Here is a 24691-nt window from a genome sequence, read left to right as displayed (position 1 = left end):
TGTCAAAATTAATATTGAAGTACAATCTCGAGAAAAAAGTCAATGTTGAGAAAAAAGTCGAAATGTTAAGAAAAAAGTCAAAATCTCGAGAAAAAAGTCAAAATTTCGAGAAAAAAGTCGAAATGTCGAAATTAATGTTAAAGTATAATTTCAGGAAAAGAGTTGAAATGTCGAGAAAAAAGTAGAAATGTCGAGAAAAAAGTAGAAATGTCGAGATTAAAGTTTAGAAAAAAGTCAAAATGTCGAGAAAAAAGTAGAAATGTCGAGAAAAAAGTAGAAATGTCGAGATTAAAGTTTAGAAAAAAGTCAAAATGTCGAGAAAAAAGTAGAAATGTCGAGAAAAAAGTCAAAATGTCGAGATTAAAGTTGAAGTACAATTTCAGGAAAAAAGTCGAAATGTCGAGAAAAAAGTCGAAATGTTGAGAAAAAAGTTGAGGAAAAAGTCGAAATGTCGAGAAAAAAGTCGAAATGTCAAAATTAATGTTGAAGTACAATTTCAGGAAAAAAGTCAAAATGTCGAGAAAAAAGTCAAAATTTCGGGAAAAAAGTAGAAATGTGGAGAAAAAAGTCAAAATGTCGAGATTAGAGTTGAAGTACAATTTAAAGAAAAAAGTCGAAATGTCGAGAAAAAAGTCAAAATGTCGAGAAAAAAGTCAACATTTCTAGAAAGAGAAGAAAAAAAGAAGAAAAAAAGGAAAAAACATTTTAAAAAAGCTCCAGGAGCCACTAGGGCGGCGCTAAAGAGCTGCATGCGGCTCTAGAGCCGCGGGTTGACGACCCCTGGTTTAGTGGCTCTTTGTCCTCCAGGTTAATTATTAAAAAACTGGTAAAGTATCAAACTATAATAAACTGAATCAGATCAAAGACTGAGACACTTGGGGAGTGAATTTACGCAGGATAAAAAGAGTCCATTGTCCAGGCAAAAAATAAAGTTTATTTCCATTGGCAAACAAACAAAGAGCGATGGCCCTTTGCCGCCTCTCTTTCCCTGGTAAAAACCCATCTGCCCTCCCAGGTGCCCCCCTCACCTGTGTCTGCCAACCCCCGTATCTAACCGCAGCACCTTCAAAATAAAAGCATGCTTCAGTACCAAAATAAACTTAATCAATACTAAATATCATAAACAAACTAAAAGGTGTGTTCCCAAAACTAAACCACAAAAACTAACTAAATGATAAATTATTAAATAATGCAAAAGTGACAAATAGCTCCAACACAAAGGAACGTCCACAGCATTTCAGTGTCAACAAAGGTACAACTACATAATTGTCTGTAAGTGGTTGACAGGTAGATATTTTGGATTTCTCGTAAATCTATCTTAAAATGTCAGATACTGGACCTCGGTTGGGCTGGTGGGACAGCGGCGGGAAATTTCCTGTACTTTTAAACCCAAAACTTGACAGGTATCATATGGTTATACTGCAAGTGCTGGAAAACCTGCTATAAATTAGAGCCAAAATAAAAAGATAAAATTAGTTTTTTATTTTTCATGTAAGTTTTGGTCCTCCGTAGATCCATACGGTTCTCTCCACCATGTTTCATGTCATAAACCAGTTTTTCTGGAAGTCCTGCCCCTCGGGCTCCTGCTACTCCAAACCTCGACAGGAATCTTATCTGTTGGTAAAATCTCCAATTCCCACCATTATCCACCCCCTCCTACGGAAGAGTATTAGGGCCATGCAGGAGAAAACATATTTGACAGGGGAAGATTCTTTTTTATTGTGCACTTATTGTGCAAAAAAGTCGAAATGTCGAGAAAAAAGTCAAAATGTTGAGATTAATGTTGAGATACAATTTCAAGAATAAAGTCAAAATTTTGTCTTTTTTCTCAACATTTCAACTTTATTCACGAAATTTTGACTTTTTACTCGACATTTCGACTTTTTTCTTGAAATTATACTTCAACATTAATCTCGACATTTCGACTATTTTTCTCGACATTTCAATTTTTTTCTCGACATTTCGACTTTTTTCTTGAAATTGTACTGCACCATTAATCTCGACATTTCGACTTTTTTTCTCGACATTTCAACTTTTTTTTCTCTACATTTCCACTTTTTTCTCGGCATTTCGACTTTTTTCTTGAAATTGTACTTCAACATTAATCTCAACATTTCGACTTTTTTCTCAACATTTCGACTATTTTTCTAGACATTTCGACTTTTTTCTCGACATTTCGACTTTTTTCTTGAAATTGTACTGCACCATTAATCTCGACATTTCGACTTTTTTTCTCGACATTTCAACTTTTTTTTCTCGGCATTTCGACTTTTTTCTTGAAATTGTACTTCAACATTAATCTCAACATTTCGACTTTTTTCTCAACATTTCGACTATTTTTCTCGACATTTCGACTTTTTTCTCAACATTTCGACTATTTTTCTCGACATTTCGACTTTTTTCTCAACATTTCGACTATTTTTCTCGACATTTCGACTTTTTTCTCGACATTTCGACTTTTTTCTTGAAATTGTACTGCAACATTAATCTCGACATTTCGACTTTTTTTCTCGACATTTCAACTTTTTTTCTCGACATTTCAACTTTTTTTCTCGACATTTCCACTTTTTCCTCAACATTTCGACTTTTTTCTTGAAATTGTACTTCAACATTAATCTGGACATTTCGACTTTTTTCTCAACATTTGGACTTTTTTTCTCGAAATGCATAATGACAAAAAAAATCTTCCTCCTCTAAAATATTATTTTTATTTTTCTCCTACCTGGCCCTAATACTCTTCCTCACCTGCACATTCTCTTCTCACTCACATATATTAACTTCACCTGGCCGAAAAAAAAAAAAAAAAAAAACATACCCTGGCATTTTCTTAAAAAAAGAGAGAGAAAAAAAGAAAAAAAAGAGGGAAAAAAGGAAGAAAAAGAAAAAAAAACAATAAAACACTGAGATATAAACCCAAAGAAAAGCAGGGCTGTGTTTCCTTCCTTTACTCTCCACTGTTTTATTTCTAGCGCCGTCCCCTCGGAGCGCATCACGCGGGTCACGTGGTCTCATCCCCCCGTAAAAGCGCAGTGACGCGCTGGAGCTCCGTCAGAGTCGGACAGACCGACGGACGGACGGACGGACAGACGGGGTCCAGACGGGTGTGAGAGCTCCGGCAGTGGTCGAGGGGTCCGACACGGTGCAGAGGAAGAGGCAGAGCAGAGGAAGAGGAAAAGCCCCCGGACCAGAGGAAGAGCAGGGGGGGACGCAGAAAGGGAAAGGGCGGACTGACCGACCCCAGTGGGGAGGTGAGAATAAATCACTTCTGGCTCTTCTTTTCCCACATTCGGACTGTCTGGGGGAATGTCTTTCTCTGACATCTCTGGCAGGGATCGCACTCAGATGTGCAAGCTTTAATTTGTGCATCTGTGGTTTTTTTTCTCCTGCAGCTGATCCGGTTCTTGCTCCGGTGCGTCTCCAGGCGCGTCTTCATCCTGCAGCTCCTGCAGCCGCTGCGCGCTGCGCGCTGCATGCGCTCCATCCCGGAGCGGCGTCGGATAACGTCCGGGGGATTCTGTTTTACCTTTATCCACACACCTTTTTTTTTTTTTTTTTTTTTAAGAAATAACGCCTCTACAGAGGAGGATCAACTTGGATCACGTCGGGAAAGCAGCTGATCGGAGATCAGAAATCAGAAATGCCCCTCGGTGTTTTTTTATAGCGTTTATTTGAATTTGGAGGACCAAATAAAGGCTTGCGGTGCAGAACGGACGGAAAGGGAGGAGAGCTGCAGCTGCAGAAAAAAGGAGAGACCTGCCGGTTTGGTAGTGAGGACCAGAGCCAGAGAGAAGAGGGAGAGAGGAGGAGAGACAGGGGGATCCGAGGCGTGAATGCCACCGGAGGAACACGCAGAAACGGGGAGGATGGAGGAGCTTTTGCCCGGGGAGAGGAGGCGGTGATGGAGACCAGCAGCCCCTCCAGCAGCCGCAGCAGCAGCATGGGGAGGATGAGGTACGTATGTCTCAAAAAAGGTCCTTTTTTCCACTTATACCCCCCCAACCCCACCGTTATATCTTTATATATGTCTGTAGAATCCATGCACCCATCAACCAATCCCCCACCTTGTCTCCAGAATCCAGATCATGCATCTTGCATCTTGCATGATGCATTTTATAATGCAATATTTTTTTGAGAAAGTAAAGCTTGCTCTTATATTTATTTTTGTATTCAAGCTAAATTGCAAAAGAAACAAGGGGTAGGACCTCGTAAGTTTTTTACTTCCTCCTACTCCTTTTCGGGCACGAGGGTTTATTTAATGACTGTTTATTTGTATTCTGATGTTTTGTGTAATTGTTTTTCTTTTATATTTAATATGCTCGAGAAAAAGGCAACATTTTGAGATTAATGTTGAAATACAATTTCAAGAATAAAGTCAAAATTTCGTCTTTTTTCTCAACATTTCAATTTTATTCACGAAATTTTGACTTTTCTGTCAACATTTCGACTTTTTTCTTGACATTTCGACTATTTTTTCTCGACATTTCGACTTTTTTCTCGACATTTCGACTTTTTTCTCGAAATTGTACTTCAACATTAATCTCAACATTTCGACTTTTTTCTCAACATTTTGACTTTTTTTCTCGAAGTGCATAATGAATAATCAATATTCTCGAAATATTATTAAAAAAATAAATAAATATTATAATATAAATAATATTTATATGCTCGAAATAAAGATTTCAATCAATCAATCCATCATCTGACCACCTCTCCACGTCAGACTTTCTGCAGCCTCGGTGGCTCTTTAAATGTTGCAGAGGGTGAATAAAAAACAGTTAGGATTCCAGCTCTGTAATCAAGAAACACCTTCACGTTGCAGTTACTGAAACCTCTCTCCTCCCTCGTCATCCCCGGGTAAAACCAGTGTCTTCAAAACAGGGGTCAGCGGTTCATCTGCACCCGTTAAAATGTAAAAAAAACACCTATTTATAACTGCCACGAGGCTAAAGAGGAACCTTCCGTTGTTTCATATAAATATAGGCGTCTGTTCCGCGTGGAGTCGTCTGCAGATAGTTTCCACCGGAGACTGTGGTCAGCGTACGGACTGATATCTCATAAACACTCGCCGGGAGCAGGAGAGAGAAGCAGCAGCTACAACCTCTCCATCTTTGTGCACAGGCTGCTCATTAGACCGGGACACTTTCATGGGGCTTCATTTGCAGACCCGGCCTCGTGATTTATCACCGTTGTTTTGTGTCAACTTGTACGTCCGGCCCTGAAAGTGAAGCAGAACTCGCTGGTTACGGATTAAAAAGCAGTAAGAGAGTTAGAGTTAGAGGAACGATTAAAGAGGACGTCCCTCCCTGTGAGTGGGAGTTGTCGTGTAACACTTTACTACGACCACGACGGCTCGGCGGCTGCAGCCGTCACCGCTTTATCTCCCAGAGAGATCCCTCTTTAACCCTTCTGCTGTCAAGGAAGGAGGGAGGGAAGAAAAGAAGGAAGGGAAGGAGAAAAAGAAGGAAGGAAGGGAGGAAGGAAGGGAGAAAAGAAGGAAGGAAGGAAGAAAAGAAGGAAGGAATGGAGAAAAGAAGGAAGGAAGGAAGGAAAGAAGGAAGGAAGGGAGAAAAGATGGAAGGAAGGAAGGAAGGAAGGAAGGAAGGGAGAAAAGATGGAAGGAAGGAAGGAAGGAAGGAAGGGAGAAAATAAGGAAGGAAAGAAGGAAGGAAGGAAGGAAGGGAGAAAAGATGGAAGGAAGGAAGGAAGGAAGGAAGGAAGGAAGGAAGGAAGGAAGGAAGGAAGGAAGGGAGAAAAGAAGGAAGGAAGGAAAGAAGGGAGGAAAGAAGGAAGGAAGGAAGGAAATAAGGAAGGAAAGAAGGAAGGAAGGAAGGAAGGAAGGAAGGAAGGAAGGAAGGAAGGGAGAAAAGAAGGACGGAAGGAAATAAGGGAGGAAAGAAAGAAGGAAGGGGGGAAGGTGTTATTTTTCTGGTGTTATTTTTCTGGTGATGACTCTAAATGTTGAAATAGCAGTAAAACCACATTCATTGATGAAATGACATAAGGGATGGAAAGGAGGGATGGCAGTTTTACAGGGGGGATGATTTGGACCGTTATTTCAGGGGGGGATGACGTCCCCCCTCACCCCCCCCATCCCCCTCAACTCCAGTACTGTGCACAGACTATCTTTGCTCACCTTTCTCTACGTATAAAATGCCACACAAAAGAGAAACAGAATAAACAGCGAGAGGAAAGACATGTTAAACAAAAGGAGGATAACATTCTCTAAATGTTGATTAAATAAACTTGTCCATATTTGTGTTAAACCCCAGATCTCCACACCCAGTCTGACCATGAGGGGAGTTTTTGATTTCAGTTTTATCACCAAAAACCAGCTCCCTCTCAGAAAACCCTCTCAATAAATGTCACTGATGTTTTTAGGGGGTTTGGGTGAACGAGGTGAACTTTGAGGACCAGACCGGACTGTTATTTCATAATCATCCCTGTCCACAGAGAAAAGGGGAAACACCAATGAATCAAACGCACAATCCGTGTTGCTCAGATTTCAAAGCAGCACAAAAAAGAGGCTTGATTTATTTTTCCCCTGATGAAATATTCATTTCAGCCTCATTTGAAAGAACATTTGCGTAGTTTCCAGGAAGCGTTTGCCGAGCCCTCCTGGCTTCCTGTCCCTGGTATCAGCCAAAGATGAGCCGAGTTAAAGAGCCCCGGCTTGATCTTGTGACAACTGCGTATCAGTTTATGGAAGTTTATGGCAGTTTATGGCACGATGTCGCGCATCGATGAAACTAACGATGAAACTGCTCACAGAGCTGCACAAAGTCGTGGCAGAGGAGACTAAAAGTCTTAAGAAAGTCATTGGAACGGAAACGGAAGTCAATGTGATGAGAAGGAAACTGGACAACATTACATTTCTGTTAAGTTGTAAAAGAGACTCAAAAAATCTGTAAAATATAAAAACACAAACATGTTTTTTCCGGTGACCTGCAAGTTTTTGAAGATTAGACTTAACCCTTTACTGTGTTTGGGTCAAAATTACCTAATTATCCTTCCTTCCTTCCTTCCTTCCTTCCTTCCTTCCTTCCTTCCTTCCTTCCTTCCTTCCTTCCTTCCTTCCTTCCTTCCTTCCTTCCTTCCTTCCTTCCTTCCTTCCTTCCTTCCTTCCTTCCTTCCTTCCTTCCTTCCTTCCTTCCATCATCTTCCTTCCTTCCTTCCTTCTTTTTTCCCTTCCTTCTTTCCTTCCTTCTTTTCTCCCTTCCTTCCTTCCTTCCTTTCTTCTTTCCTTCCTTCCTTCCTTCCTTCCTTCCTTCCTTCCTTCCTTCCTTCCTTCCTTCCTTCCTTCCTTCCTTCCTTCCTTCCTTCCTTCTTTCCTTCTTTTTTCCCCTTCCTTCCTTCTTCCCTTCCTTCCTTCCTTCCTTCCTTCCTTCCTTCCTTCCTTCCTTCCTTCCTTCCTTCTATCCTTCCTTCCTTCTTCCTTCCTTCCTTCCTTCCTTCCTTCCTTCCTTCCTTCCTTCCTTCCTTCCTTCCTTCCTTCCTTCCTTCCTTCCTTCCTTCCTTCCTTCCTTCCTCCCTTCTTCTCTTCCTCCTTCCTTCCTTCCTTCCTTCCTTCCTTCCTTCCTTCCTTCCTCCCTTCTTCTCTTCCTCCTTCCTTGACCTGAAACACAAGACTTAAACATTTGACCTCGTAGAGACTTTAGTCACTTTTATTCATCAACCGTAAACTGAGATAAATGTACTTAAACTAACCTCTTTTTTCATAATTTAACAGTTTTAATCTCAGATTCTTCCGCGGCCACAGAGGAACCGCTGAAATGAATCATTAATCACAGTTATATTTATTACAGCAGCATGTTGGAATAACAGACTGGACAACTAATCCATACGTACCTATTGATCTAATGGGCGTTTAATAATTAAATTAAAGCAGCACAAAGGCCTGTCGTCTGTTTTAGCTGCGGGTAATTGTGTTTCTCTGTAACTCCGTCTGTTTTCTCCTCCGTCCGTCCGTCCGTCCGTCCTGGAGTATTTTTATCTCTTCTGCATCACATCCGTTGCAGCTCGCTGAGCTGGTTTCATCACGTTGACGTGTCACAGGACGGAGTTCAAAGTTACTTTGGCTGGTTTTCCAGTGATTCTCAACCCGGGGTCCGCGGGCCCTTAGTGGCCCGTGTTGTAAATGCAAGAGGTCCATGATAATACAGAACATTTATAGAAATGGATTATTATTTTACCCAAATGTGAGCGAGACCTTTATCTACCTAAACTACGGAGAGTAACATGACCTTCTTTTTTTCTTTCACATTCATCATTTATTGTATTTTAATAAGAAATCTTGCACCCGTTTGCATTGTTGAAGTTACTGGATGACACTGTTAATACAAACTTTCCCCCAACAGGAAGCTTTTTGGGGGGAAAGCTACGGTGGCCGAGACCCGCCATTGCTGAAAATAAAAGAAACGCTTAGCAAATAAAATAAACGCTGAAAATATAAAGAAACCCCGCTGCAAATAAAAATAAAAAAAATTACGCAAATAAAAAAGCCACAAGGGAAGTGAATTACCGGGGACTATTTTTGCCGATGCACCGGTGTTTTTGTGTGAGGGGAGAAGAAGAATACGAAAAAATTTACACGTAGCGACGTTGAACATTAACCTTTTCACTTATTTTCTCGTTCGTTGTTCTTCTTATTCCTCGCTCTTCTTATTTCTTCCTTTTTACTTACGTCTTCTTCGTCTTCTTCTTCTCCTCTCACATAAAAAACACCGGTGCATCAGCAAAAATAGTCCCCAGTAATTCACTTCCGTTGTGGCTTTTTTATTTGCGTCGTTTTTTAAAATTTGCACCGGCGTTTATTATTTTATTTGCAAAGCGTTTATTTTATTTGCAGCAGCGTTTATTTTATTTGCAGCGTTTCTTTAATTTGCAGCAGCGTTTGTTTCTGTTTGCAGCGTTACTTTTATTTTCAGCAATGGCGGGTCTCGGTCACCGTAGAAAGCTCATTAACCTGCAAAGTTAAAGTTAGCGCTTGAAATTGCAATAATGTTACAAATATTTTTCCTAAAAACAAAGAAGACTGATAGATCGATGGATACTTTATTAATCCGGAAGGAAATGTAAGATGACGATAAGCACAGTAACAGTACAGTAAAACAAAGACTGCTTGTTCCTGACGTAGCAGAGTTGATCACAAACTTGCAGGGGGTCCAGGATAGCGTCGCCACCCGTCCCTTAAAATACGGAATCTTTACGTAATTGGGAATTAAAAGTTGCGTTCCGTATTGAACCAATACAGACACACATTATGCTCTTATTTATTTATGTAGTAATATACAGGTGAAGGTCGGAACATTTGAATATATTGCAAAACTTCATTTGTAGTAAATTCAACTTAAGGTGAAACAAATATATTATTTCCCACTACATTCAAAGTGAGATATTTCAAGCCTTTATTTGTTATTATGTTGATGATTATGACTCACAGTTTATAACCCACCCCCCAAAAAAATCTAAAAAAATTAGAATATTTTATGAACTCAATAAACAATTCAATCATCAAAATTATAACAAATAACGGTTTAAAATATCTTGCTTTGCCTGTAATGAGACTATGTAATGTATTAGTTTTGCCTTTTAAGTTGAATTATTGAAATAAATGAACTTTTACACCATATTCTAGTTGAATTATTGAAATAAATTAACTTTTACACCATATTCTAGTTGAATTATTGAAATAAATTAACTTTTACACCATATTCTAGTTGGATTATTGAAATAAATTAACTTTTACACCATATTCTAGTTGAATTATTGAAATAAATTAACTTTTACACCATATTCTAGTTGGATTATTGAAATAAATTAACTAGTCTATATTCTACATGTTGGCTGATGTGGACATACGTAGCATAGGAGGATATTTCCGTTGCTAGTATGGTTGTCTGTCTCTACAGTCATGCAAGTTCAACGCTATTAAAGCACTTTAGACTTTAAATCAAAGCATTTTATTTTTTCATATAAAATAAATACATTTCTATGCAGTTTAGAAGTTTTGGTGATGTCCCTTTTTTTTGTGCCTGCGCTGCTGAAATCGGGGCGTCCCTTATTTCTCTTTCTGAAAGGTGGCAACTCTAGTCCAGGACCCCAAAGAGTTTGAGAAACCGCTGATCAAGACCACGTTTCCTGAGAGAAAGTCCCTTGTGCTGCTTCACACAGCAGTGTAAGACTTAATGACATCTAGTGGTGAAACGAAGCAAAATATAGCCAATCAGTGAAAGCTACAACTAAAACAGATAGTTAAACACGTGCAGTGGTAATATTCAAGGTATCGAGTGTCATGAATTGATATTTGGAATAAAACTAGTGTATAAACACTTAATAGTTAGCTTAGAGGATTTATCAATATCTTTTGTCAAAATGTAACTTGTGACAATTTTCACTTTTATGCAGATGACACTATTTTGTACATTAAAAGGTGCCATACAAAAGCTACAATGTGCTTTAAACGTTATTCAGAGGAATCTTAATCAATTAATACTTGAGCTCAATCCTGACAAAACTAGATAATGTGTTTTTAAAAATCAGGGAAGACGGAGGAAGCTTGTCACGTTGTTACACAAGATGAGAAAGTGATTGACAAATACTTGGGATTTTACTTGCATGGAAATCCATCTTTTATGTACCATATTGAGTGTCTTACAAAGAAACTCTGGGTTAAACTGGCTTTCTATTATAGAAACAAAAGTTCTTTCTCCTTTAATGCAAGAAAAAGACTGATTCAGGCAACGTTTGTATCAATACTTGATTCAGTGTATCATGCAGCATTAAGATTTATAACAGATTCAGGTTTTCCTGCTCATCGCTGTAGTCGTTATGAGACCGTTGGGCTGGCCTTCTTTGTACAATCGTAGATGGAAACACTGGTATTGTTTTCTTTGTAAGGCCATCCTGTGTGACATGAGCTCTTATTTGTGTTCTCTCTTGGTTTCCAAAGTCAACAGGCAGGACAGATCGATAATGTTCACTATTCCTCGTACCCCAACTGTTTTTGGGGAACGTTCCTTCAAAGCATTCGCTCCCTCGTCCTGGTATGAATTGCAGAGTCATCCCAAGAATGGATGATTTATATGTAATACATTATACTGTAATGATGGATGGGTTGGTGTGCCGACCCAGAGTGGTTGGAATCATGACTTTTATACAATAAGTTCAAAGCACAAAAGGCAGGAATAAACAAGCCAAGTGAGAGACAAAAAGCAATTTACTGTCAGATGTGATCTGTGGCCAAATGCCGGTATCGGGCATTTGGCATGACTGTCACTAAGTTGTAAATTACCCCATAGGGAGTTCTCGTGGTTCAAGTCTGTGGCCAAATGAGTTGGTATTAACATATCAGTCAGTCAGGAACTTCATCATATGGCATTCCCGTGGTTCAAGTCTTTGTTGAAGCTAGTTCCAAGGTGTGGCCCCTGCAGGGGGTAGGAAGCTGGAGTTTCAGGTCAGCCACGGTGTCACAATGCTTCATCAATGAATAACAGCTTTATAAATCCATTTTGGGACGTCTCCCTACATATTTGTGTGTGCACATGTGTAGAAACGTCAGCCATTATGAACCTGCGCTCACAGAACTTTATTCAAATGCAGGTCCCGAGAGCCAGAACTGAACTGGGTAAAAAGGCGTTCCAGTTTTCTGCCCCGTCAACCTGGAATGATGAGAGAAGGACTTGAAATTGGTTGATCTAGTATCCTTGGGTGAATTCAAATCAATTTTAAAAGTCAGAGAAATTAGCTCTCTCGGTTCTTGTGACTGCCCCGTTGTGTAAATTTGACTATTGTTTTACTATTGTTTCCCCGGAATGTGAGACTGACTGTCTCTGTTTGTATGTTGTTGTATTGTTTTTATGCTGCCATTTTGGCCAGGTCACTCTTGAAAAAGAGGTTTTAATCTCAATGAGTTTTTTACCTGGTTAAATAAAGGTGTGTTTACACTCTTAAAAAACCCGCCAGGCCACCTCCGAATTTGGTACTAACATTCAAATCTTCTAAGTGCATAACTGGAAGTTGTTTAAACTTGTCTGGGACAAGAGCGAGTTCATAGAAGGTGCAACGCTGCAACGAGACTCTGTGACACCTCGGCCCTGTTGGAGTTTCACTTCATTTATTCGTTATTCACAGTACTCGAGTTGTAAAAAAAAAATCAGGGGGGATGATGGATTTTATCATATGGGGACAGATAATTTGTGCTGATTACAAATAATATAATATATTACAAATAATAGCAGTGACCAAAACACCTGCAGAAATACTGCAGGAATGACATAGCAGCAGTTAAATGCAGCCTTCTGTAAGCTTTAAATATCCACTGGGCTTACATCAAATACATCAAAACACAACAATAAAAAACACTTTTCTGAACTTATCAATATGACTCTGTCCTTCACAGGATAAGTAACATGGATCACTGAAAAACTCAAAATCTTAACAAGAATATTTGTCTTATTTCTAGTTAAAATGTCTCATTTTAGTAAAAAAAATCTTATTACACTTAAAACAAGACTAGTCACTGGAAAAAACAACAATTTTCACCTGTTACAAGTAGATTTTCACTTGAAATAAGTAGAAAAATCTGCCAGTGGAACAAGATTTTTTTGCTTGTAATAAGAAGATGAATCTTGTCCCACTGGCAGATTTTCCTACTTATTTCAAGTGAAAATTTACTTGAAACAGGTGAAAATTGTCAAATAAGTTATTTTTCTGGTGTTGTTTTTCTGGTGATGACTCTAAATGTTGAAATAGCAGTAAAACCACATTCATTGATGAAATGACATAAGAGATGGAAAGGAGGGATGGCAGTTTTACAGGGGGGATGATTTGGACCGTTTTTATTCCTGAGGTTGGTAGTTGAAATAGTGGTTTGGACTGAAGTGTGTGAGCTGCTGGGCCGGCTAGCAGGTACAAACACGGACTCAGAACAACTTATTTGGCAGCGGTGCGATGACAAAGCAGCTATTGTACTGTATGTGTGACAACAGCCCTAAAAAGATGGATGGAAACCATTTTCCAAACCTTTGGCCCAAGAAGATTGTTGGGTCTGGCCACCAACAAGACCCACTGCAAAGCTTTCATAGTGTCAGTTAATTCTATGTCTCAAAATGCAAAACTATGGTCATGAGTAGACATAGTGTAAAGTTTAAAGTTCACTAAACTTCAGCATTGCATAGTCTCCATACTGTAGTTACTTGACATGTAATGCAAAGGCACTTCTGATAACATGCAACAAGTTCCTTTCATGACAGTGAAACTTTATGATTCAGTCTAATCAGAATCCAGTGTTATTGCAGTTCCATGCAAACCATATTTATATGAATTGATATAAAACGGCCACAAGGAAAAACAGCGGTGTGAGAGAACAGGAAAGAGAATCCAGACAGATTTGTGCAGGGATGCATGCTGGGAGACCAACCAGGAGAAGCCCAAAGTGAGCAGTAGCCATGGAATATACATACAAGAGTGAAAGAGAAGGGCCCAGTGCATCATGGGAGGTCGTCCAGCCATCCGGGCCTGTAGCAGCAGTCAAGCTAACTCTGACGACAAGCTTCATGGAAGAGGAAACTTTTAAGCTCAATTTTTAAATGCACAAGGGTAGGGATGGGAATTGATAAGATTTCTCCAATTCCAATTCCATTTTCGATTCGATTCTTTATCGATTCTCATTTGGAAAAAAGGAGAAACAAACAGGTCGATTAGCATCAACTTTGTTTTATATCTTTGAACAAAAAAGTACAAGTGAGGTCAACAGTGAGGTCTTAAGACGCCCCAGCCTTGGGCTAGCGGTAGCGGTAGCAGTAGCGGTAGCGGTAGCCCCTGAGCCGGTCACACTACGTCATGGTCATCTAAATGTAATGCATGAGAAGGGATTCATTTAACGTTAGTAGTTAGTAATAGCAGGTTTTACAATAAGGCAAATGGCACTAACATGATAGGCAGTGTTAGTTTGTTAGTTATGCAGTATCAACAGCAGAGGACTAGCTAACGTCGTCGCTGCTGCAGGTTGAGAAGATTCACTCCGGACACAGAACAAATCAAACACATTCAAAGTTATTGCCTGCTGTGTATGCAAATGCATTTGCATGTTGCTAGTGTTTCTTCCCTTTGTTGAAATGTCCACATTGCAAGTATTGCAAGTCGCCCTGTTGTCATCCATTTTGGTAAAATGTAACCAAACTTTCGAGCGTTTATGCCGCTTTGTCGCCATGTTTTTCTGCTGGGCGTGAATGCATGGTGACGTCATTCGCGTTTCTCTCCCCAGCGTTGTTTAGCTGGCATCCGGCTAAAAAAGAAACTCTAGTTAATGTTCAAGGAACAAATACATCGACTAGTGCTGCATACTTGGAAATTCCTCACAACTCGTAGCCAAGGAAAGTGTTGGGAATGCTACTGCTGTTCCAGATGAAACATGTTAATACTTGAGTCTTATAACATGTTTAACATGGTTTTAATTGCTGTTAAAAGTTATATATTTATGCCATATGTTCATCATTTAAAGTAAAGAGAGAAGAAACATACATTTTCTGCAACTTTAAATCCAAATTGTGTTATATGAAGCAGTTATTTAACTAAATTATTTCATCGGTGGGTCAACAAGAGTTTGTTTAAGAAGAAAATGTATGTTGATGTCAATCCAATGACTTCCAACGGCTGTTATTTAGTTAAATTACTGCTTCATATTACACAATTTGGATTTAAAGTTGCAGAAAAAATGTTTTTGAATTATCTTTATGGCTTCAGACCTCGGTTGTATGTTTCTTCTCTCTTATTTCTAAATGATGAACATAGCGACTGAATGCTTGCGTAAATGTCAGTAGGGTTTCCTGTTCAGGTTTCACTATTTTACTCTACATTTCCTATTTTCTTGATCAAGTTCCTGTTTTATTTTGAAAGCCTATTTCTTTAGGAAACAGTCTCTTCGACAAAAGAAATAAATGAGGTCTTTCAACAGTTCTACAAAGAACTATATACATCAGACATCAATCTCAAACAAGAAGAATTGACAGAATTTTTTTCTAATATTAATGTGCCTAGATTGTTACCTGAACAGGTGGAATTATTAGATCATTTAATAACAGAAAATTAAATCAGGAAAGCAGTTTCATGTATGAAATCGGGGAAGTCACCGGGCCTTGACGGATTCCAGGTGGAATATTACAAGCAGTATAGCAGGGGCGTGCGGCCATGATGACAGGTGAGGCAGAGCCTCACCTGTCAGAGGTCTGCACAATATCAAAATGTATAAAACAAATGAAATAAAAATAAACTGCCTGCATATATAGAATAAAAATGCTTCTTGAATAAAATAAAACAAATATCCCTTTCCTGCATAACAATTACATTAAAATACACTGTACAATTAATACAATGTAGACAGTAACAGGCAGACTTTTCCACTGAGGTTGACAGTTGTGCAAATAACAAAAAATTTGTGCAAATCTGAAATAAAACATTCAAGTCAATTTGTCACAAAATAAGCTATATCAAAATAATAAAAAAAATAAAAAAAAAAAAAAATTAAAAAATTAAATCGATATAAACGATATTGTCTCATACCATATTGCGTTTGAAAATATATTGATATATATTAAAATCTTGACATATCGCCCAGCCCTACATCAAATTTATACTAATATTTGTCCACTGATCTTTATGTATGACTAATTTCGAACATTTATTATAGTCAAAATCGCTGAATTTGCCTATTTCCTGTTCAAATACGGGGCTGAAACGTGAGGAGCGGCAGCAACGAGCTGAGCTCTGATTGCGCAATCCATCACAAACTGGGTTGATACGTGTGATTGGCGTGGCTGGTTGCCGTATCTCTGCATGTCGCCAATATAAAGTTTGCAGATACGTTTATTTGACCTGATTTTCCACAGTCTGGCTAATGTCTTTAACCATTAAAGTTTAATGTTTGTTAGTGACATATTTAGTTTCGCTGATGGGAAATAAAACCGCAGTGAAAAAGGCCCAGGGTGAGGCAGACAGTACTCTGCCTCACCTGAAGGGGGCGAACGTGAGCCAACGCCGTTCGCTCACGTACTAAAATAAGGAGGACTTTTACAACAAAGTAACAGAGGTTTTTTGTGGCGAAGGACAGGCGCATGGACTTCATTTACAAATAAAAGTAAGACCAAAAACACTTTCAATCTTATAAAAAAGAGATTAGATTAAGAAAAATACAATAGAATATTTAAAAACCAAATTTTGGCCTTAAATAAAATATTATTTGTTTTTCTTTTCATGCTTTTTGTTGAGCAATCTGTATTAAATTGATTAAAGTATCAGAATTAAACGTTTTAAAAACAACTGAATATTTCACTAAAGGTCAAAATTTAAATCTGTGGTTTTGTACACCAGTCTATACTCATTTATTTTGTATGAATTATAGAATTGCGACGGCCTACACATGGAGGGTGTAGAGCAAATGCACATTTTTCTTACCTTTACGTATCTGAAATATGTACTGTGTGTGTGCGCGCGTGCGCGCGTGCGTGTGTTTTTTTGTGAAGGATGCTGATGAGATATGAAATAACCTGTTGAATAAGCTTCCCTTTTTGGTTTATATATTTGTAAATCTGACACTAAAGAAGTCATGGCCTCACCAACCATGAACCTCACCGCACGTCACTGGTATATAGATATCCTAGCACCAAAATTACAAGAGATATACAAGGAAGTAGTGCTGGGCGGTATACCGGTTCATACTGAATACCGGTGTTTATTTTTCTTATGATATGAATTTTTCATATACCGTAATACCGGTGAGTATGTACAGTAGCTACACAACGTTGGGAACGTAGCGCCGCTGGACACTGTTTGTGAGTTTGTGCAGTAGACTGATGCACCGATTGTTCAGTAAGCAAAATTGTTCGGCCGAAAATGGCAAAAAAAACACTTTCGGTGTTTGGTGGAATAAGTGGGAAAAAAAACGAACAATTAATAACGACGTTGTAATATAAGGAAATAGACTGGCCGCTCCGTAACTGTTGCACCACAACTGTTACGGGAGCGGCCAGTCTATTTCCTTATAGATATAAATTTTTGGTCATACCGCCCAGCACTACAATGAAGCTTTTGAAATAGAAATCCTTCCCTTGACTTTTGATCAAAGCCTATTTCTATTTCCTGTTTCATCCGTTCCGATTGACCCCGTTGTTCCCGTTGCATCTTGGTCAGACTTGTCTCCAGACTGTGAAGGATGTTCCTCTTTTGGTTTTACTGACCACATGACGCCTCAGTCAGAGGAAGAAGAGGTAGAACAAAAACGGCCGCACTCTCACCTCAATTTTGCTGAATTTATTGTCGGTCTTATTGAGCTCTTCCCTGAAACCAAACGGTTCACAGCCCTGACTTTGTTCAGAAGGAGTTCAGCTAAAACTGAGACAGGGACGGGATCAGGGAGCTCAGAGAAGACGTGTGGACCGTCTGCTCTGGACGTGTCTCTCCAAAAGATAGCAGAGCTGCTGTCGATAATCCTGCTTTCAAAGTAAAGCAGAAGGAGACATTCATTGCACCAGTAATAGTATTTAACAGTAAATACTCAATCTCAGGGCAAAAGTTCCCCTTAAAAAGAATCCAAACATTTCCTTACAAAAAACAACAACCACACTTTAATAAAACCAGGAACGTTCCAGTTTTTATTTCCTTGGGTTGACATTATCGCAACCTCTTTCCAGCCAAATTGAAAACTTCGGTCAGTGAAGCATAAAATGTTAATGGAAAAGTCATCTTTAGCTGACGGCTGCATCAGTTTATGAACCACATACTGTACGTGTGTTGCATGATTCGGTTTTCTAGCAGACACAGTACAGCCACCGAGTCCCAAACAACCAGATCCTGGACCTGGATTGGAAATTAACCAGTTTTTCTGCTGAGGTCAAAGTACAGCAGCACTAAAAGCTCAACAAAAGAACTATAATGAAAGTTAATGTTCAGAACTAATGTTGTTTTTGTCAGCCTGTTTCAATTCTAGCTTTAGTTTAGTCTTTGGGTCAAGCTATCATTTTAGTTTTGATTAGTTTTTGGTCACGTTCATTCTCCTTTTAGTTGTGTCAAGTTTCAGTCGACTAAAAGTCATTTTAGTCTTATTTTAGTCAGAATTGTCCATTTTAGTCTAGTTTTAGTCAAAGATTGTATTTAGCCAAACCCATTTTACAATTCAAACAAGGTTAGGGTTAGGGTCAGGAAGGTTGGATTAGGACCCAGATGCAGGAGACCAGAAGGCAGGAGTTCCAAAAATGATGATTTATTTAAACTAAAAACGCTGCAATGCAAGATCCAAAAATCAAAACAAGAACCCAAACTTGACAAAACCAGAAAAACATGACATGGCACATGGAGGACAAAACAGTATGGAGCAAGAGAAAGACAAGACCAGATATACACAAGGGTTAACGAGACACAGGTGCAGACAATCAGGGCAGATGGGAAACAGGAAGAACTCAAACCCCCTAGAAAACTTTGTGCCTCAAGCCCCACAATACGGTTTGACGTACATGCACGAAAATCAGTACACACCTGTATCATGTCGCAACTTAAAGAAAAGTCTCTTGGAGCCATGGCCGAAACCCAACAGGAATTCGGCCATTTTGAATTAATCGTGTAATTTTGGCGCAATTTATGTCATTTTCTTCGGCCGCTTCTTCGCCCGAACCGTAACGTGCACCCAGGTGTGTTATACATCAAAATGTGCGTCTCCATCCTGCAACAACGCACATTACTTTTCTCTTTCAAAAGCGTTACCGTGGCGACGATAGACCGCCAAAAAAGCGCGTCCACCCTTCATCTGATTGGTCCATATTGGATAGTTCCTACTTTCTGCCATCACTTTTGAATGGTTTGATATAGAGAGTCGTGGGTGGTTTCATCCACTAAATGTCCAGGCCTGAAGAATCTACATCAAGTCATACAAGCTTCCACTGCAGCCTGAACGTGCACAAGGGTGGAGGGCCGTTCATCGCTGCTTACAGCTTTAATTATATGTTAACTTATAGACTCAAGAATACATTCATTCCAGATACAGAAGACAACATATGTATTTTTCCACATTTCTCCCCATCTTTTTCTTTTCTGACGACACATTGGGTTTTCTTTTCCACGTCTATGTAGGAAAGTGTTTCCAAAGATCTAAAGACTAAACTGGTTTAAAGACTAAACCAGAGGAAACTACTTCAAACATGGACATTAAGGATCTTTGGTAGAACATTTCGTCTCGTTTTGGTCTGTAGCACGGCGAGTGCTACGGGGGCCCGACCGACAGGATGGAGAGACACGGAGTTTCGTGCAGACCCTTTTATTAGACCAGTTTCAACAACACACACGTGCAGAAGCACCTTCTTAGCAGCCCCTCCGACCCCCTCGCTGCTGTCCAGCTCTCCCTTATAAGGCAGGCAGGGTGGAGAGCGCACCACTCAGGCGGATGGGACACAGGTGCGCGTTGTCCCATCAACCTCTCCACCCTGCCACACGGTCAACGAAAATGAAGACAGAGTTTTTATTTTGTAATCTACATTTTAGTCTGGTTTTTATTCCTCTACGATATTGCATTACATATTTAATTATCGTTATTGTCACATGGACCGGCATTTTCGTTGCGTCTCGTCTCGTTTTCCTCAGGTGATAAAGGTTTGTTGACGACGATATTTAGTCATAATTTTCATTGAAGAAAGCAACTTTATTCAGAACAATGCGATGTGTGTTACGCTGAATAACAGTCTTTATTCAAATTTCAGGTTAATAATAACATTCAGGATTTGATTGTGAAAACATAAGGCTATTTAATAATAGAAAAGAGAAGTATTATGACTATGAGTCTGTTTTTAGAACAAAAAGGGGAAACAACAACTGCTTCTGTCCTCTCGTATGTGAAGAGGTTTTTGTTTGCTCTGCTTTACATAATAGTCAGATAAAGATCCTTCAGGTGTTTTGTTGTTAGTCGAGTAAAATAAACAGCATTATTTGAGTTTGATCAATATTTAGACTATTTCAGTTAACCCTTGTGCTGTCTAGTGTCAAGGAAAGAAGAAGAGAAGAAGGAAGGAAGGAAGGAAGGAAGGAAGGAAGGAAGGAAGGAAGGAAGGAAGGAAGGAAGGAAGGAAGGAAGGAAGGAAGGAAGGAAAGAGCAGGAGGAAAGAAGGAAAGAAGGAAGGAAGGAAGGAAGGAAGGAAGGAAGGAAGGAAGGAAGGAAGGAAGGAAGGAAGGAAGGAAGGAAGGAAGGAAGAGCAGGAGGAAAGAAGGAAGGAAGGAAGGAAGGAAGGAAGGAAGGAAGGAAGGAAGGAAGGAAGGAAGGAAGGAAGGAAGGAAGGGAAGGAAGGAAGGAAGGAAGGAAAGAGCAGGAGGAAAGAGCAGGAGGAAAGAAGGAAGGAAGGAAGGAAGGAAGGAAGGAGAGAGCAGGAGGAAAGAAGGAAAGAAGGAAGGAAGGAAGGAAGGAAGGAGAGAGCAGGAGGAAAGAAGGAAGGAAGGAAGGAAGGAAGGAAGGAAGGAAGGAAGGAAGGAAGGAAGGAAGGAAGGAAGGAAGGAAAGAGCAGGAGGAAAGAAGGAAGGAAGGAAGGAAGGAAGGAAGGAGAGAGCAGGAGGAAAGAAGGAAGGAAGGAAGGAAGGAAGGAAGGAAGGAAAGAGCAGGAGGAAAGAAGGAAGGAAGGAAGGAAGGAAGGAAGGAGAGAGCAGGAGGAAAGAAGGAAGGAAGGAAGGAAGGAAGGAAGGAAGGAAGGAAGGAAGGAAGGAAGGAAGGAAGGAAGGAAGGAAGGAAGGAAGGAAGGAAGGAACAGGAGAATGAGGTCATTTTGACCCGAAGACAGTACAAAGGTTAATATTCCAACAGGAAACCGTGTGTGGAACATGTGGACGTTTTCCTGACGTTCCCACAGTCGTGATTGTGGTGAATATTCTTATGAGGCGCTGCAAGCTTCCTCTGCAGGATTAGAATAAATCATACGTGTCCTGGCTCAATGAGGATTGTTGCTTCCAGGCAGCATTATTAGGCGGAATGGGAGCCGCAGCCAGCCACGTAATCAGTCAGGCCTGTTTCAATAAAGTTGAATTTAACCTCTATCTTCAGTGAGCAGCCTCGCTAAATGGGCTCCCAAATTGGACTTTTATTTTTTATTTTTATCCAGAGGATAAAATGTGTTACCATCGCACGGTTCTGTGTTTTTTTCTGTGTTACATCCAGTACTGGAGTTGAGGGGGGATGAGGGGCGATGGCATCCCCCCCTGAAATAAAAACGGTCCAAATCATCCCCCCTGTAAAACTGCCATCCCCCCTTTCCATCCCTTATGTCATTTCATCAATGAATGTGGTTTTACTGCTATTTCAACATTTAGAGTCATCACCAGAAAAATAACACCAGAAAAATAACTTATTTGACAATTTTCACCTGTTTCAAGTACATTTTCCTTTGAAATAAGTAGGAAAATCTGCTTATCTACTTATTTCAAGTGAAAATCTACTTGAAACAGGTGAAAATTGTGTTTTTCCAGTGATGAGTCTTGTTTTAAGTGTAATGAGATTTTTTTTTACTAAAAAGAGACATTTTAACTAGAAACTAGAAAATTTCAGGAAATTTTGATATGGGCATGCCCTACTGCCCATTCGTCCCCTCTCGCTGCTTTGGTTTGGGGCTGTAGTGGTTGTGTTTCACCGTGGTAAAAAACCCCATCCGAATGAATGGGGCCATTTGGCATGGATTTTGACATAAAATTTCCTTAAATCACAGCTTCATGAAATTTGAATATGTTGAAGTCCACAGCGTGCCAAGTCTGGCAACCTTTGTACGATGTCTGTACGATAATCTGTTGCCTAGCAACAAGCGTCCAAAGTCAAACGGAAATAAAGAAAGAAATGAAAAGTCAATATCGCAAAAAGTGTAATAAATGGCACAATGAGCTTGTACGGTCCGTTAGTGCCAATCGGGCCGAGTGTTTGAAAGTTTGAACGATGTCTCTACGATAAAGTCCGGCCGAGCAATAAGCGTCCGAATTTTCGCCTTTTTTTTTTCTTTTTGGCATCTAGTGTTGCCACGGTAACACTTTTGACTGAGAAAAGTAATGCCCATCGAGGCACGATCGAGACGCATCCAACGATGTATGCCATGCATGGGTGGACGTTGCGGAATAATAATAAGGAAGAAAAGGGACCTTTTCTGTATACCATTATATCGCCTTCATTTTCATGTTTTTCCTCATTTTTTCGGGCGTGTTTAATTTTTTGGGGATTTTTTCCACATCGGAGCGGGGTCATGCTGTACACCCGCTGGTGTGACGTGAGACTTTTGCGACTTTAGCTTGTTAGCAAAATGCTAGCAACATTGCCCTTTGGGCCATTCTGGACGATTGCAATATGGTCATGCCATTACTTGGCATGCCCATAATAAGACAAATATTCTTGTTAAGATTTTGAGTTTTTGCAGTGATCCATTTTACTTATCCTGTGAAGGACAGAGTCATATTGATAAGTTCAGAAAAGTGTTTTTTATTGTTGTGTTTTGATGTATTTGATGTAAGCCCAGTGGATATTTAAAGCTTACAGAAGGCTGCATTTAACTGCTGCTATGTCATTCCTGCAGTATTTCTGAAGGTGTTTTGGTCACTGCTATTATTTGTAATATATTATATTATTTGTAATCAGCACAAATTATCTGTCCCCATAGATAATTTCTGTCCGTCAGAAATGTGCCTTTTTCTGCATAAATAAACCATAAAACAGAGAAGTTCAGCTAAACATGAAGATTCATTTGCACTTTAACCCTTGTTCCGTCTTTGGGTCAAAATAACCTAATTCTCCTTCCTTCCTTCCTTCCTTCCTTCCTTCCTTCCTTCCTTCCTTCCTTCCTTCCTTCCTTCCTTCCTTCCTTCCTTCCTTCCTTCCTTCCTTCCTTCCTTCCTTCTTTCCTTCCTTATTTCCTTCTTTCATCCCTAATTCCCTTCCTTCCTTCCTTCTTTCCTCCATTCCTTCCTTCTTTTCTTCCTTCCTTCTTTTCTTCCTTCCTTCTTTCCTACCTTCCTTCCTTCTTTTCTCCCTTCCTCCCTTCCTTCCTTCCTTCCTCCCTTCTTTACTTCCTTCATTATTTCCTTCCTTCCTTCCTTCCTTCTCCCTTCCTCCCTTCTTTCCTTCCTCCCTTCTTTCCTCCATTCCTTCCTTATTTCCTTCTTTCCTCCCTCATTTCCTTCCTTCCTTCTTTTCTTCCTTCCTTCTTTCCTACCTTCCTTCCTTCTTTCCTCCCTTCTTTCCTTCCTTCCTTCTTTCTTTCCTCCCTTCTTTCCTTCCTTCCTTCTTTTCTCCATTCCTTCCTTCTCCCTTCCTCCCTTCTTTACTTCCTTCCTTATTTCCTTCCTTCCTTCATTCCTTCTTTCCTCCCTTCCTTCCTTCTTTTCTCCTTTCCTCCCTTCTTTCCTTCCTTCCTTCTTTTCTCCTTTCCTCCCTTCTTTCCTTCCTTCCTTCTTTTCTCCTTTCCTCCCTTCTTTCCTTCCTTCTTTCCTTCTTTCCTTCCTTCCTGATTTTATTTTACAACTCCAGTACTGGTTACATCAGTGGCCTCATTGACAAAACCGTGTCCTGACTGCATTACAGGCATTGATGGGGGGAGGGAATGAGAGGAATAAAATCACAGAAACATGCTAGAGAAGGCAGAAAAGTAAAGAAAGCAACGTCCCATTTTCCCATCTTCAAGTTCTAGCATTTCTAACGGGTTTGAATCTGACGTTGGTGCGAGAGTTTGGCACTAATATATGCCCGATACGTCACCGCCCGTGCATCTCTCTCACTCTACGCTGGGATTATTGACCGCTGCTGTATTCGCTGGGGCTTTAATTAGTGCTGCTGTAACTAATTGGCTTCCATAGAGCTGACATTGATGGGAGGAAAGAAAAATGAATTGTGAGGAGAGAAGCGTCGGCAGAGTAAATAGAACGGCTAAAAGAGTAGAAACGGGGTGTCTGACCTCCCAGAGAAATTGGCATTTGCGTGGAGAGAGCGGCCAAACAAAGCCGTCCGCGGTGGCCGGCGCGTGGAGTGTGTGGGTGGGCGGATGTCGCGGCGTCGCTGCGTTTCTGCGTACGTGGGCCTCCCCTGCACGCACTCTTCATCAGAGCTCGTGTAACTAGATGTTCATTTAGTCGACAGCGGAAATTTCTCAAGCGCTGGATGTGCCGGGATGTAAAGTGTGTTAACCTTTAAAACAAAGCCGGGCCTGGCCCCTCTCGTTCTCCTGTAATTGCTCGCACTGAGTAAGCAACCGCGCCGGGAAAGGTTAGAGCGTTCCTTGTCAGGATAAATGAGCAGACATAGGGGGAATCAAAACTGTAAGTTTAGAAACTCCTCGTCAGACCCGAGCATGTCATATTTGCACAAAAATATATCTCCAAATTAATAAGAGACGGGCAAACACATAAGGAAGCAGATGAGATTTCTACTTTAGTATTCACCAGAGTCTAATTTCTGCTGGCATATCCTGTTTTTCCACTAATTATCTGTGCGTGTTCATGATGGCAAAAGATGATTATGTGTACAGTATTTGTGCAAATGTAATTACAGGCAAAGAACAGTAAATGTTGTGCTTTTCCAAACTGATTGTTTTCCTCTGTGACTTGGGGACAGATTTATTATCCCTGGCTAATCAGCAAATGATCACAAATCCTAAATGGTTTTCCACCTGGCGCTGGTCTGCTAGCGCAGCTGCATCCGGAT

General features: G+C 40.1%; 1 protein-coding gene across 1 annotated transcript in view; it reads left to right on the top strand.

The window, feature by feature from the left end:
• Positions 1-3121: 3121 nt before the first annotated feature.
• b3galt2 (UDP-Gal:betaGlcNAc beta 1,3-galactosyltransferase, polypeptide 2) overlaps positions 3122-24691 on the top strand; it is a 28131-nt gene continuing 6561 nt past the window's right edge. Inside the window, 2 exon segments of the mRNA XM_061738882.1 lie at positions 3122-3248; positions 3390-3951. The gene's annotated coding sequence lies outside the window, so the exon portion shown is untranslated.

The sequence above is a fragment of the Cololabis saira genome, chromosome 13 (assembly GCF_033807715.1).
Source record: "Cololabis saira isolate AMF1-May2022 chromosome 13, fColSai1.1, whole genome shotgun sequence".
Lineage (NCBI taxonomy): Eukaryota > Metazoa > Chordata > Actinopteri > Beloniformes > Belonidae > Cololabis > Cololabis saira.
Note: the sequence above shows the minus strand (reverse complement) of the source record. Positions and strands in the feature narration are given on the sequence as shown.